Source organism: Lathamus discolor, chromosome 5, assembly GCF_037157495.1.
Source record: "Lathamus discolor isolate bLatDis1 chromosome 5, bLatDis1.hap1, whole genome shotgun sequence".
Lineage (NCBI taxonomy): Eukaryota > Metazoa > Chordata > Aves > Psittaciformes > Psittacidae > Lathamus > Lathamus discolor.
This window is the reverse complement of record NC_088888.1, coordinates 21,087,918-21,099,216: the sequence shown is the minus strand read 5'-3', so window position 1 is coordinate 21,099,216 and position 11,299 is coordinate 21,087,918.

The following is an 11,299-nucleotide window of genomic DNA, read 5'->3' as shown; positions in this document are numbered from 1 at the left end:
CACCCCCAAGTCCTTCTCTGCAGGGCTGCTCTGAATCTCTTCTTTGCCCAGTCTGTAGCTGTGCCTGGGATTGCTCCGACCCAGGTGTAGGACCTTGCTCTTGTCATGGTTGAACTTCATAAGGTTGGCATCAGCCCACCTCATAAGCGTGTCAAGGTCCCTCTGGATGGCATTCCTTCCCTCCAGCATATCAACTGAACCACACAGCTTGGTGTCATCGGCAAACTTGCTGAGGGCGCACTCAATCCCACTGTCCATGTCACCAACAAAGATGTTGAACAAGACCAGTCCCAACACCGATCCCTGAGGGACACCACTCGTTACCGGTGTCCAGCCAGACATTGAGCCATTGACCACAACTCTTTGTGTGCGGCCATCCAGCCAGTTCTTTATCCACCAAGTGGTCCATCCATCAAATTGATATCTCTCCAATTTAGAGAGAAGGATGTCGTGTGGGACAGTGCCAAACGCTTTGCACAAGTCCAGGTAGATGACATCAACTGCTTTACCCTTGTCCATCAGTTCTGTAGCCCCATCATAGTAGGCCACCAGATTGGTCAGGCAGGATTTCCCCTTAGTGAAGCCATGCTGGCTGTCACCAAGCACCTTGTTGTTTTTCATGTGCCTTAGCATGCCATCCAGGAGAATGTGCTCCAAGATTTTGCCAGGCACAGACGTGAGACTGACTGGTCTGTAATTCCCCAGGTCTTCCATTTTCCCCTTCTTGAAAATGGGTGTTATATTTCCCTTTTTCCAGTCGTCGGGAACTTCACCTGACTGCCACGATTTTTCAAATACGATGGCCAGTGGCTTAGCAACTTCATTTGCCAGCTCCTTCAGGACCCGGGGATGGATTCCATCAGGTCCCATGGACTTGTGTGCGTTCAGATTTTTAAGATGGTCTCAAACCAGATCCTCTCCTACAGTGGGCCCAAGGTCTTCATTCTCACAGTCTCTGCGTCTGCCTTCTAAGAACTGGGTGGTGCAGTCAGAGCCTTTGCCAGTGAAGACCAAGGCAAAGAAGTCATTCAGAACCTCAGCCTTCTCCGAATCCTGTGTAGCCAGTTCTCCCGAAAGCTTCCTCAGGGGGCCTATGTTGTCCCTAGTCTGTTTTTTGTTTGCTATGTACCTATAGAATCTCTTCCTGTTATCCTTAACATCCTTAGCCAAGTTTAATTCTAACTGGGCCTTAGCCTTCCTAACCTGGTCCTTAGCTTCCCAGACAACATCCCTGTATTTTTCCCAGGCCGCCTGTCCTTGTTTCCATTTTTTATAAGCCTCTTTTTTCCTTTGAATTTTCCTCAGCTGCTCCTTTTATCCACCCAAGGAGGTCTCCTGGCCCTCCTGCTGCACTTCCTTCCAGTTGGGATGCAGCACTCCTGAGCTTGTAGCAGGTGATCCTTGAATATCAACCAACAGTCTTGGGCCCCCCTGACCTCCAAGGCTATATCCCATGGAACCTTACTTAGTATGCTCCTGAAGAGGCCAAAGTCTGCTCTTTTGAAGTCCAGGGCAGTGAGCTTGTTGCACGCTCTTCTCACTGTCCTGGGGATCTCAAATTCCACCATCTCATGATCGCTGCATCCAAGGTTGCCCTGGAGCACCACATTCTCAACGAGCCCTTCCCTGTTGGTGAGCACAAGGTCAAGCATGGCACCTCTCCTTGTCGGCTCCTCTATTACTTGCAGAAGGAAGTTGTCTTCCACACAATCGAGGAACCTCCTAGATTGCTTGTGCCATGCAGTACCGTTGTTCCAACAGATGTCAGGGTGGTTGAAATCCCCCATGAGAACAAGGGCCTGCGAGCGTGAAGCTTTTCCTATCTGTCTGTAGAGTGCTTCATCTGCACGTTCGCCTTGATCAGGCGATCTGTAACAGATCGCCACAGTAATGTCTCCTATGGCTGTTTTCCCTTTAACCCTGACATGTCAGCTTTCTTGTTTTTTTGCAATATGCATTCAAGATTCGTTTATGTCATTGCACAACATTACTTGCATAAAATTAGACTTGCAAAGTGTACAAACTTTTCTTTCTGTATCATTATCAAAGGTTCTGCAAAAAATGTTCAAATGCCAGCATTAGCACAGCTGGACCTGTGCTTTCTCAGCATACAGTGAACTCCTTCACACATGTCCTCTGATCAGTGGGGAGATCTCACGTAAGTCTGAGTAAAATTTTGCACACGTGAACAAAAAAGTACAGCCAAGCAAATCTGAAAGGCGAAAGCATCTCAATGGGAAGTTAAACACTTAAACATTTAGAGAGGGTGCCTGAAAAGATACTGAGGTGTTTCTGGCATTAAGACCTGCCCTTCTACACACACTCTTTCCCACTATTCAGAACATACACAGCTGCTTCTGCTGTATGGCTAGAGGTTGCTCCATAACTCTGGAATGGTTTGTCATTTCACCCAGAGAAACAGAATTCATATTTAGAATCATAGACTCATAGAATAGTTAGGGTTGGAAAGGACCTTATGATCATCTAGTTCCAACCCCCCTCCCATGGGCAAGGACACATCACACTAAACCATGTCACCCAAGGCTCTGTCCAGCCTGGCCTTGAACAGTGCCAGGGGCAGAGCATTCACAACTTCCCTGGGCAACCCATTTCACAGCCTCACCACCCTTACAGTAAAGATCTTCTTCCTTATCTCCAATCTAAACTTCCCCTATTTAAGTTTTAACCCGTTACCCCTTCTCCTATCACTACAGTCCCTAATGAACAGTCCATCCCAGCATCCCTATAGGCCTCCTTCAGATACTGGAAGGCTGCTATGAGGTCTCCACGCAGCCTTCTCTTCTCCAGGATGAACAGCCCCAACTTTCTCAGCCTGTCTTCATACGGGAGGTGCTCCAGTCCCCTGATCATCCTCGTGGGCCTCCTCTGGACTTGTTCTTATGTTGAGGACACCAGAACTGCACACAATACTCCAGGTGAGGTCTCACAAGAGCAGAGTAGAGGGGCAGGATCACCTCCTTCGACCTGCTGGTCACGTTCCTTTTGATGCAGCCCAGGATACGGTTGGCTTTCTGAGCTACAAGTGCTCACTGCCGGCTCATGTTAAGTTTCTCATCGACCAACACCCCCAAGTCCTTTTCCGCAGGGCTGCTCTGAATCTCTTCTTTGCCCAGTCTGCAGCTGTGCCTGGTATTGCTCTGACCCAGGTGTAGGACCTTGCACTTGTCATGGTTAAACTTCATAAGGTTGGAGTCGGCCGACCTCACAAGCATGTCAAGGTCCTTCTGGATGGCATCCCTTCCCTCCAGTGTATCAACCGAACTATACAGCTTGGTGTCATTGGCAAACTTGCTGAGGGCGCATTCAATCCCACTGTCCATGTCACCAACAAAGATGTTGAACAAGACCGGTCCCAACACCGATCCCTGAGGGACACCACTCGTTACCGGTCTCCAGCTGGACATGGAGCCATTAACCACAACTCTTTGTGTGCAGCCATCCAGCCAGTTCTTTATTCACCCAGTGGTCCATCCATCAAATTGTTGTCTTTCCAATTTAGAGAGAAGGATGTCGTGTGAGACAGTGTCAAGCGCTTTGCACAAGTCCAGGTAGATGACATCAACTGCTCTACCCCTGTCTATCAATTCCATAGCCCCATCATAGAAGGCCACCAAATTGGTCAGGCAGGAGATTTCCCCTTAGTGAAGCCATGCTGGCTGTCACCAAGCACTTTGTTTTTTTTCACGTGCCTTAGCATGCCTTCCAGGAAAATCTGCTCCAAGATTTAATGTAATAGGACAAAACAATAGGAAAGTAAAGAAATTTGCTAGAGCACAGGCATATAAAATACTGAAAAGAATTTCTTCCTATCCTAAAAAAAGGAGGAAGGGATTTATTCGGGGAATTAAGAGTTTTATTTCCCGTCTGTACCTACTCCTGCAAGACGTCACATGACATGGTGTTTGAATAGCCCTTATCTGGATGACAGTTGCATCTGGGCTGATAAATCCTATCTGTTAATTATAACCCTGTCAAGGGGAATAATCTGGAAGGATGAGCTTTAGAGATAAGAATCAACTAGGCAAGAATATTGGGAATGAGAATGGGGTGAGGAGGATAGCCTTGACCAGAAAAGAAAGTTATGCCCTGGAGATACTAAAGTGGAAGTACAAAAATAGTAAGAAATCATAAATGCCTGTCAGAACTTGCAGTTAAAAAAGAAAAAAAAAAGTTGCATATTTGTAGAAATAAAAACTAATAATGAAAGAAATGGTGCTGCTATGTATGGAGATGGTATGGACTAGAGATAACTGATATATAACCAAACAGTAAATACTATCTTATTCCCTGTTCTGCATATATATTCCTATTGAAAGTGCAGTAAAGCCAAGACTGTTAATATAAATGAGTGCATAGATATGGAAAGTATGCACATTCAACAGAGAAATAACTGACCCAAGGCTGGTGGCAAGGTTATTAAAAAAGCTGTCGCTTCTAGTCGGAAACGGTTCCATGAGATTTAAGGATAGGATATTTTCTGTTTAAGAAAGGAGTAGTGGTGTGATTCAGACAGCTGGCTGATTAGTTTAACCTCAGCTGGTTAAGCACTATCTAAAAATTACACACAACATTTTCCTGAAAGAGAAGGCCTAGAAAGAGATAGCTAGTGGAGCATTTCAGTATCTGTCTTCAGAATTTTCCTGTCCACTAATAATGCTTGCTCAGGAATCTGGTGTGCCGATGAAATTTGCTGCATAGACTTTGCAGTGATTAGCAAATTGGAGGAGGTATTGAATACCAGAGAGGAAAAATTGGATTACTACAGAGCCCTGAGTAAGAGAAATGAGATGAAACTAAATCACACAAAATGGAAGGACATGTGTTTACCTCATGTGTTTACGAGCATTATTGCTCGTTCCTTAGTGATGTAATAACAGAAGATTCTATGTTTACGTGTTAGTCATACTTGCCTATTACCACCAGTATGATGTGGTCTTCAAAAAGACAAATACATTTTGGGATCATATTAGGAAAGGGTTTTCCAGCAGCCAATGTGTTGAGAAAGGATTAATTTTAATACCTAACACAGTGTTCAGACTTAAGCTGCTGTAAGGATGTATCTTAGAATTTATCTCTAGCCAGCCATCCAGGTGAAGAAAAGGATTTTCTTATTTCTTAATGCTGGAAAGGTGCAAAGAGAATGTTGGGTCATGCAGAAAGACGATCAACATATATGCCACGTCTAGTGGCACTGGGAGTTTATAGCACTGTTCTGTAGCCGAGGGCCTCCAGGAATGACTGCCAAAAAGTAGCAACACTTACCTGGCTCACAGCACCCCAAGAATAGTAAGAACAGTTAATTGCCTGGGAGGAAACTTAATTACAGCAGAACAAGTGCAGAGAAAGGCTGTCCATTTCCCTGCTCACTCTAACAACACATCTACTAAGAGAAATCTGAAAGACATGTGCTTTATCTGCTCTGAGAAAGAGTACATATGAATGGAAAGCCAGGGAAAGATGTGCATATAGGATAGAGACCAACTTGCGCGTAAACTGCTGCTATTCTTTTTTTTTCAGGTTGATTTTTTTTTTTTTTTTTTTTTTTTTTAAGTAAAGGGTGGTTTATAGACATCAGAGCTCCTTGGCAATAAGCTGGCTTCTCAGCAACAGGAAAAGTACAAGTTTATGATGTGGCTATCTATCTGTAACAACAGACTCATCTCTATGATCCTCACAGTCCCTTCCTGTCCTACTAAATTTCTGGGCAAAAATTTCCAGCCAGTCTTCCCCCTTCGTGATTTTTCCCTCTGAGAAGTACCCCTGTGATTGTTGGAGGCCATAGCAATCTGAAAGGAAGACAAAGAGATGATAGCAGGCAGTGAAACAATTACAAAACTCTAGTAGGAGTCAGTTGGAAAGATAAGCAGAATCTGAAATGATGGTGGCTTTTGTTTTGGTCTTGCCTCTGTTGTAATATGTTAATTCTTAGAGTTACCATCTGCATTCTCCAGACTCTGCATGTGAATTGAATGAAGTCTTTGTAAACTTCCTCAAGACTGAGCTAATATCCTAACCGTAAATAAACTAGGAGGATTAGGGCCATATCCTTCCTATCAATCTAAAGACAAACTTTTTTCTTCATTTGAGCTGGAGTCAAAATTAGATCAAAGGGCTCAGTACTCTGTAGCCTTGTTCACTCATGCAATCATTTATCTGTGCAAGATGACCGTAAAATTATTGTACAAGGTAGAAGTCAATGATGACTTGGATTATATTTTCTACTTAAAGGAGGACTTTCTGTTCCCCCTCAAACACCAATTGTGTTAGCAGATAATGTGAGTTGTTAAACTGTTTAGTTTGTCTGAAATAGCTTTTTCCAAAGGAGGCATTTTCCATGAAAATTTTTCTGAAGTCTAAATTTTATGAGAAATTTCTGAGGAAAAATTTTTATATTATTTTTTCATATTTTGCATATTTTTGCAATATTAAAAAAAAAAACAAAAAAAACCCACCCAAAACAGACAAAAAAAAAAAAAAAAACAAAAAAAACACCAGAAGAGGAGGAAAGATATAGGAGGAAAATCTGAAAACACCCTCAATATATAAAGTGTCTATGCAGAAATGAACAGAAAAAAACCCTCTCAAGGCACTCAAGTTTACAGACCAAAGATAACAGATTAGAATAAGCCATAGACAGGAATGTTTCATTCAATTCCACAATTATATTTTGTCCTGATACAGTAAAATAGGCTTAATTTGTTTTTGATTTTCCCTGCATATTAATCACCCTAAAGGAAGTGCTTTATTATGGCTATGTTCTAGATCATATTTTTCTATGACAGTCAAATGTTTTGACAGTGCAAACAAATTACACAGAAGTTTCCAGAACATTTCTTTGTCATTACTCACCATTAGCTATCTGCAGAAAGTGGAGCCACCTCGGTGGAAATTAGAGATTATCACTAGGTCCTGCAGGTTCGGGGGTAATTTTTTTTTTTTTTTTTTATGTGTCTTACCCTCCTCCCTCACCTTTCTCCCATCGCATATCTTTTCAAGTCAGAACTAAGTTCCTCACTATGGGTACTATCTCCTCTGGTATGAGTGCAGAGCCCAGGTCCCTATGGGTATAGTGTGCTTTAGCACAAGAACTTTACTATGATGTTCCCCATGACAGGATTTTAGTAAGACTTCTGCTCTTGCTTGTATCCTTCTGCTCATGTGTGAGTTCTACACGCTGCTACTGACCAAAGAGGTCAGTCTCTTTCTGTTTTCTCATAATACGTCCAAATACTTCCTTGATGGCAAACACAAACCCACAGTCTAAGGACCTGCAGGCTGATGTGCCATGTCAGGTGTAGACTGCAAGGTGATCAGGTAATTTTCTTCATGTAGGAAATGAAGGGTTCAAATATCTGCATTCCATTCCCTGCCCTGGACTCACACACATCTTTGTGGCAGGATATACTTTGGCCCTGTGACAGTGCTGCGGCAGGTAGTTTCTCTTCAACATTACTTCTCCATCACCCCAATGAACTAAATAAATTAAACACTAGCACAACTAAGAAGTGGGCAGAAAGTGCAGCTGGGCTAGGGCTGGAGGATCCCATCTATCAGATTACAATGGTGGGAGAAGGCAGAAGCAAGCACAGGCAGTAAAATTAAATAAGTATTCCTACTGCATGCCCTTAATGAGGATTATTTAGTCTATGTTACAGCTATGTTGTCACTCCTTCCAAAACTATAGACATTTCCTATTGTCCACAATTTTGCCAAAGACCAAAGGAAAATGTGTATAATGAAGCTCATACAAGTAAGTGAAGGTAAAATAACTTAGGTTATTATATTGAAATGTGAGGATTTGATAAGACTAATTAAATCACTGCTCCTTAGATAACTGAGGGGAAAGAAGGATATCCCTGTTCAGATAGCGGCCTTTGAAGGACTTGATTTTCTGTTACACTATTTTACCTATTTGTAATCACTGGCATGAAGGTGAGTGTCAGAATGCTCTTCTCTAGAAATAGCATCTAAAACCCACTTTTCCATCACCTAAGTGACTAAAAAATGCAGAGGCAGTAATGATGCTCTCCCTAAAAACTCAAATAAAGTTCTTCCAAGTCACTGTTGTATTTTCACCTCTTTTGGAAACCAGCTTAGAAATTGACAATGCAGAAAACATTGGGAAGAGGAGACGAAAGAACAGAGTGAACCTGCAAACAGCTCCTTTTTGTCTTTCTTTTACAAGACGATAGCCCAAGATGCCAAAGAGGGAAATATTCAATGAGATTTTGTATGCTTAATCACAATTCTTTACTGTGATTTGCAAGAACTGAACACAACTGAAGTGCCTAGAGGATCTGAAATGACAGAGAAATATCTGTGGGATGCTAAATCTGGAAGTGACTTAACAGTATCTGAAAAAAGCACGGTCTTTGATATATGCATCTACCAAACAAAAATGCTAACAGCCCATAAAGATGCCCTGATGGTTTTATTATTTTGTTTTGTTCTATTTTTTTGCCTCGTGACTTTCTGAGGTGATATAACTCTTTGGATACAAATTAACTTTCTCAGAGAGCTGTTTGTTACAGTTTCACTTACCTTGATGGACTGTTTAACAAACTGGAAGTTGGCTTGTTTCAACAATGAGAAGTAAGGAGAAAAAAATACTCTCCTAGGCAGATTAAGGACCCAGCCATAAACACTACCACCTAATCTTGAAAGGGACAAAACAGGTATACTTTAGAGCCTTGATGGAACTTAATCAATTTTCAAGTCACATCAAACTCACCCAGCACAAAAACAGCCTTGAAAATCTGTGTTCTTGCTTATTGTTTTGTTGGGATGTGAAGGATTTTTTTGTTGTTATTGATAAAATTTCCCACTTCAAAGTAAATGAAATGGAAAATATTCATAATATTTCATAAGATCAAATGTCCAGCTGTATTGGAAAAGAGGCAGTATAATTTCTCCTCTTAGAGTAGATAAAGTCCAAAGACTGATTTGTTTTGTCCAAAATGCAGCTGAATTCTCAGATCTGAGTATCACCCACTCAGTGCCTTATGCCTGTAGCATCAATGGTGCTGATACCTAAAAATCCATCACACACCACCAACACATAAAGTGTGTTCATAAAGTTAAGCAGGATTTCTTTAATGTGGAAAGGAGGAATGAATGGGAGTTAATCATGGGAGGAGAGGGGAGAGCATCGGTAGTCCAGGTCATCTGTAAGAAAGGAATAAGAAGTCTCCTGGTGTTTTCTGACACTCGGGCACTCCTTTTACTGTGTCCTTGAATTCAGTAAAATATGAAAAAAAATTTAGGCATGCTAACAGATTAACCCCAAATCTACAACCTAGGGTAGCTGCCTGGGGCAGAATAAGCCCCCAGAGTTAAACTAGGACAATGTCTGACTTTGTTTAAACCTTCCTTTGGTTATGTCTGTGTCAACCTTACTAGATGGGGTTGTTGTGTGTAGTATATTTCTTCTTCTCCCAGTTCTCAGGAATTAAACATACTAAGCACTCAGAAAAATTGTGGTCAGCCCATAAACAGCCTGTTTACCTGGAACATTGAATAAAGGGTGAAACTGTGCAATCCTGCTCCAGACAAACAAAACCTCAGTAGCTGTCTTGCACAGAATTTCTAGATAAAAACAGGAGGGCACAAAGTGTTATTGTTCCTCAACTGTGTAATGCTGAAGGGTGGTGATGATGATATTTCGTGCAAATGAAGAAAGCCAAGAGAAAAAAGTATGGTCATACATACGATAAGGTTAAGCTCACAGCTCTTCTTTACTTTCCTCTCTCTTTCTTTCCCTCCTTCCCTCCTTCTCTTCTTTTCTGCTTTTCTCCCCTTCCTTCTCTTCTTTACTTTCTTCCTTTTTTCCTCTTTTCTACTTATGTCAGCTGCTATTTTTTTATGCATTTCTTAATTTCCTTTCTGTAGTGTAGCTGTGCAAAAGTATGGAAGAGTAGAATAATAGAATTGTTTAGGATGGAAAAGACCTTTAAGATCATCAAGTAAAGCCGTTAACCAAAACCTGCCAAGTCCACAACTAAACCATGTTTCTAAGTGTTTCCTCAGCTGCTTCTTATAACACTCGTGTTCTAGACCTTTCATCAGCTTCACTCTCCTTCTTTGGACCTGCTAGGTTTAGCATGTAGGATCAGTTGGATTTCATGGTATTATACAGCCCATTACTCTACACGCTGCTAGATACTGCTCAGAGAATGCCACAGATTTCATCACTATGAGCTTAGTAACATTAAAAGATCATTTTTCTTTTCTTGCTGTTGTAAGCAGAAAAACTGGAGGACATCAATGAAAATACAGCAAAGGAGGAGAGTAATAAGATGAGGAAGGAGAGTGTTTCTCTCATACAGAAGGTAAGGAGGTATAAGAGAAGATAGCATTGACACGTATTTTCTAACCAGCCTGGCTGGTTCTATGCTAATGATTCTCAGACCATTTTGATTAGAGTGGCAGGTCTTGTTTTAACTTCTGCATTTTTTGAGAGGCTGCCGTTTTGGGGCAGCCTTGGCATGGGTATTTACAAAATCCCTGCTTGCAACTCTGTGTGGTTTTTGACACATGCTTTTTAATTGCATAGAAGCAGTATGCCCTAGAGAACTGTGGATATTATTTTGTGCCAGCTACTAGGAAGAAACACCAGGAAGGCTCTCATGCCTTTTTCCAATGAGGAAAGCGAACTATAACAGAAACCTCTGCTGTATCAGCTCCCTATGATTTCTCATGTGTACATAATTATACAGTGGTATACTTCGAACTGAAAAATGCTATGATGTTCATGAGCAACTGTGAGATGTCCTAACCTAGTCATTAATACATCATATATGCCGTGAAGTTTACTAGTGAATCTCTATCCTCCTGGAGGTTTCTTTAAAGGAGTGCCCATGTTGCTCACTAGTAACAAACGCAGAGAGTGACAATGTATCTGCTCTTGCAGGAAAAAGACAAAACAATCAGCCTGTCTTGCAAAGTCTATAAATTACTTCATGCTCAAATTGCAGGAAGCTGGATGTGGAGGCTTTCCCTTAGTTTGCACTAGACTAAGCACTCCCACAGTCTTTCCTAACTGCAGTCCCAACACAAGCTCTGGCTGTTTTCCAGCCCCATAGGAGGACAGGACTGGGTCTTCCACTTTGCTCTGTTTTTTTTAGGCATGCAGCCCAAAGTTTCAGAAAGATGTTGAGAAACTCTTAACAGATGCCTAATCTAGATTATGAGGCAACCGTGACTCAGTGTGGCAGATCCACCCAGCTCAAATGCTGTGCTCTCTATTGAAACTTTTAAAATTATTATTAGTATTTCATTA